Genomic DNA, 4564 nt, shown 5'->3' on the forward strand with positions numbered 1-4564 from the left:
CTGCTTACTGCAACCTCCGCCTCCCGGGTTCAAGTGATTCTCCTGTGTCAGCCTCCCGAGTAACTGGGATTATAGGCACCCACCACCACACCCAGCTAATTTTTGTATTTTTAGTAAACACGGGGTTTTAGCCCTGGCACGGTGGCTCAGGACTGTAATCCCAGCACTTTCGGAGGCCAAGGTGGGCGGATCATGAGGTCAGGAGTTCCAGAGCAGCCTGACCAACATGGTGAAACCCTGTCTCTACTAAAAATACAAAAAAATTAGCTGTGCCTGGTGGCAGACACCTGTTATCCCAGCTACTCGGGAGGCAGAAGCAAAAGAATTGCTTGAACCCGGGAGGTGGAGGTTGCAGTGAGCCAAGATCTTGCCACTGCACCCCAGCCCAAGTGACAATGTGAGACTCCGTCTCAGAAAACAAACAACAAAAAGACTGGTTTTGATATGTTGGCCAGGCTGGTCTCAACCTCCTGACCTCAGGTGATCACCCTCCTCAGCCTCCCAAGCTGCTGGGATTACAGGCGTGAGCCACCATGCCCTGCCCACTCTATTTTCTTTTTATTCCCTAAATTTTAATATGTTTGAGTTTAGCTGTTCCTTTATCACTGTCTTCTTACATAAAAGAAATTCTGCTTAATCATTCGTAAACAAAATGTCTTCCTGTGACTTCTGAAAGTGTTCTGGTTTTATCTTTCATATTTGAATATATAATAAGTTGATTATGGTTCATGGAATAGAGAAGAATGCATTGCATTTTCCCAAGTAGATGCCAGACTGGTTTGCCTCATATTTTAAAGTGCATGTGATTTCTTTTTCTATTCTACAGTGCCTACTCTATCTTTCATCAACTTATAAATGCTGGGTCATTATGACTATTTTTTCCCTTGGTCTGCTTGCTCATCTCTCTGCTAATACTGTGCTGTCGTGAATATATTCGTTTGAAAATCTCAGAAGTATGTTAGACAAGCCATCACTCTTTTTTTAGATAACTACAAATCATTAGACCTTTGTCATTTTTACTACGTATGAAAAAGTAGTTTTTCTTGCCTAAAAACAACCTGATTTGGGGAATTATGTGATTTCATAGGAATAGCATCTGGAAGTGGTGACATTAATGTCATTTTAAAAAACATGTGTCCTATTTCCTCTTATTCCTTTCTACCTTGACATTGTGCAATAGAAATTTTTAAAATTGTCATATCAGTATTGTCAAATATCAATTATTGGTTTTATTTACTACTTAATTAAATTTAATGAGCCTACTCTGTCTTGGTGTAATCACATGGAATGGGCTCAACTCCCCAGTTAACAAGTGACAGCAAGTGTAAAATATTGTGTACCAGGGAAACTTATTGAACACTTAGTGTTCAGACTGTGTTTTGGTGTCTCGTTCCCTGAGCACCACTGCAGTGACACAAAGTAATAGACCTTCAGCAGAAAAAGTTTTGGCAAATATATTGCATAAGCCATTTAGATGCAGTGAATCATTCTTATTACTTGGGTTGGTGGAATCCCTTTCAAAATGTAAGTTACTAACACAAACAAAGATGGAACTTTGCGAGCAGGTGTTTTTAAGAATAATTAGTCTCAGGACAGATAATACTAAGTCCCTTATGCACATCAGGTAGGACTTTAGTATGACAGATACTAGAAATGTACAAAGTGAAGTTAAAAGGTAACGCCTAGCAGCACATCTTACTGCCTGGATTCTCTAATAAGATGGGAGTTTCTACTTTGCTGTTGCATCTTTGAATAGTTCAATTCTAGCAATAGTACTGCTGTGTGGGAGGGAGTATGTGTGAACAGAATAAGAGTTGTGACAATCAAGTCACAGAAAAAATGCTTGGAAATTTTAGAATCATGTAAACAGCTTATGGATTGAGTACAGATTCCCAGTGCTGTGAGTCTCACCCATCCTTCTATCCATATGTGTGGAATGTTCTAGGACTCCGTGGCTTTTGAGGATGTGGCTGTGAACTTTACCCAGGAGGAATGGGCTTTGCTAGATTCTTCTCAGAAGAATCTCTGCAGAGAAGTGAGGCAGGAAACATGCAGGAACCTGGCTTCTGTAGGTGAGAATGACAACACATTTCACTTAATTACAGAAGTATTTCCCTATCGTCAGTGGTATTTGTGATTTGGAATGTGGCAAAGGAATGATTTGGTGAAGAAATCAGGCATGGGCACTGTGTACAATGAACATTAAATCTAGTAATGTTTCTATAGTTCGTAATAATTCGTGATAATTTTGTGGGTCTGCATTTTAGGAAACAAATGGTAAGACCAGAATATTGAAGATCACTTCGAGAAACCTGAGAAAGATATAAGATAATTTGCACTGAGAAGAGGAAATGAAGTCCTCTGAAGGAATCTTAGCTTGTCATGAATTTAAAAACAAGCAACCAAAAGAAGTAAGAGTCACTTGAAATTCATTTCTTTTTAGAAAAATTTCACCCAAAGTCTAATGTACTTCAGTGTTGCAGTCAGTGTTTGGAAAACCGTTTACTTGAAAATAGTACTACAAAATTGTGTACATGAATGTTACTAATTTGGTCATAGCCATGCAGGTGGTAGCTGTGTTTTCAGTAGTAACCCATTTACTTTCAAATAATTCAATCATGGCAAAAAATTAAAAAAATGCATTTTCCTTGGTATTGGTAGCAGTGTAAGTCCAAGACCAAGTAGAAGGTTATTAAACCAAGCAATAATAATGTGCTTGTCATTTTTTTTTTTTTTACAGAAATCATATGATAGACTGTGTGAAAGCAAAGACGGTAGTCAGTATGGACAGTTGTCAGCCAAATTCCAAAGCTTGATCTGAATGAGAACATTTCTTCTGGATTAAAACAATGTGAATGCAGTATTGGTGGAAAAGTCTTTGTACGTCATTCCCTCCTTAATAGGCACGTCCTAGTTCACTCAGGATACAAACCATATGGAGAGAAGCAATATAAATGTGAACAGTGTGGCAAATTCTTCGTTTCTGTTCCAGGTGTTAGAAGACACATGATAATGCACAGTGGAAATCCAGTTATAAATGTAAGATATGTGGGAAATCTTTTTATTTTCTCAATTCATTTGAAAGACATCAGAGAACTCACACAGGAGAAAAATCCTATAAATGTAAACAATGTGGTAAAGTGTTCACTGTTTCCGGTTCTTGTCTAATACATGAACGAACTTACACTGGAGAGAAACTCTACGAATGTAAGGAATGTGGGAAAGCACTCAGATTTTCTTGTTCCTTTAAGACGCATGAAAGGACTCACACTGGAGAAAGACCCTATAAATGTACCAAATGTGATAAAGCCTTCAGCTGTTCCACTTCCCTTCGTTACCATGGAAGCATTCATACTGGAGAGAGACCCTATGAATGTAAACAATGTGGCAAAGCCCTTAGTGGTTTGAGTTCCCTTCGTAACCACAGAAGTACTCATACTGGAGAGAAAGCCTATGAATGTAAACAATGTGACCAAGCCTTCAGTCACCTCAGTTCCCTTCAGCTCTACGAAAGAATTCATACTGGAGAAAAACTCTATGAATGTAAGAGATGCGGTAAAGCCTACACTCCTTCCAGTCACCTGACTCGCCGTGAAAGAAGTCATGATATAGAGGCTGGGGGTATTGACTCAGCCTATAATCCCAGCACTTTGGGATCCCAGGAGTTTATAACCAGCCTGGATTAAAACAATGTGAAACAACCTGGGCAACATGGTGAAACCCTGTCTCTACAAAAAATAAAATAATGCCGGGCGCGGTGGCTCACGCCAGTTACTCGGGAGGCTGAGGCAGGAGAATGGCGTGAACCCGGGAGGTGGAGCTTGCAGTGAGCCGAGATCGCAGCAGTGCACTCCAGCCTGGGCGACAGAGCGAGACTCCGTCTCAAAACAAATAAGTAAATAAAAGTAATTAGCTGGGCATGATGGCACATTTCAGTTGTCTTAGTTCTTTTTCAAGGACATAAAAAGCCACGGGGGTTTGGGGGTAAGTGCTGTGCTTGCGGATCACGAGGTCAGGAGATCGAGACCATCCTGGGCAACATGCTGAAACCTTGTCTCTGCTAAAAATATAAAAATTAGCTGGGTGTGGTAGCATATGGTTGTAATCCCAGCTATTCAGGAGGCTGAGGCAGGAGAATCACTTGAACCCAGGAGACGGAGGTTGCAGTGAGCCGAGATTGTGCCACTGCACTCCAGCCTGGTGACAGAGTGAGACTCCATCTCAAAAATAAATAAATACATAAAGCCCCTTGAATGTAAGAAATGTGGTAAAACATTTACTGCTTCCCATTCCCTCATAAACATGAAAGAGCTCACACTGCAGAGAAACCTTAAGAATGTAGGAAATGTGGTCAAGCCTTCAGATTTTTATGTTTGTGAAAATTTGGGAGGCCTCAGACTGGAGAAAAACCTTTTGAATTTAAATTTGTGGTAAGGCCTTCAGCTGTGTTAGTTCCTTTGGATGACATCAGCTCATTCCTGAGAAAAACCCTATGAATGTCCAGAATGTGGGAATGTTTCATTTCTCTCATACCGACTCAAGGACATATGAAAATGCACACTGT

The 4564-nt window shown here is 40.2% G+C and overlaps 1 pseudogene; it reads left to right on the forward strand.

Moving 5' to 3' along the window:
- The first annotated feature begins 1945 nt into the window (after positions 1-1945).
- LOC113221211 lies at positions 1946-3650 on the forward strand (annotated as a pseudogene).
- Positions 3651-4564: the final 914 nt, after the last annotated feature.

The sequence above is a fragment of the Piliocolobus tephrosceles genome, unplaced genomic scaffold, assembly GCF_002776525.5.
Source record: "Piliocolobus tephrosceles isolate RC106 unplaced genomic scaffold, ASM277652v3 unscaffolded_21799, whole genome shotgun sequence".
NCBI classification, from domain to species: Eukaryota; Metazoa; Chordata; class Mammalia; order Primates; family Cercopithecidae; genus Piliocolobus; species Piliocolobus tephrosceles.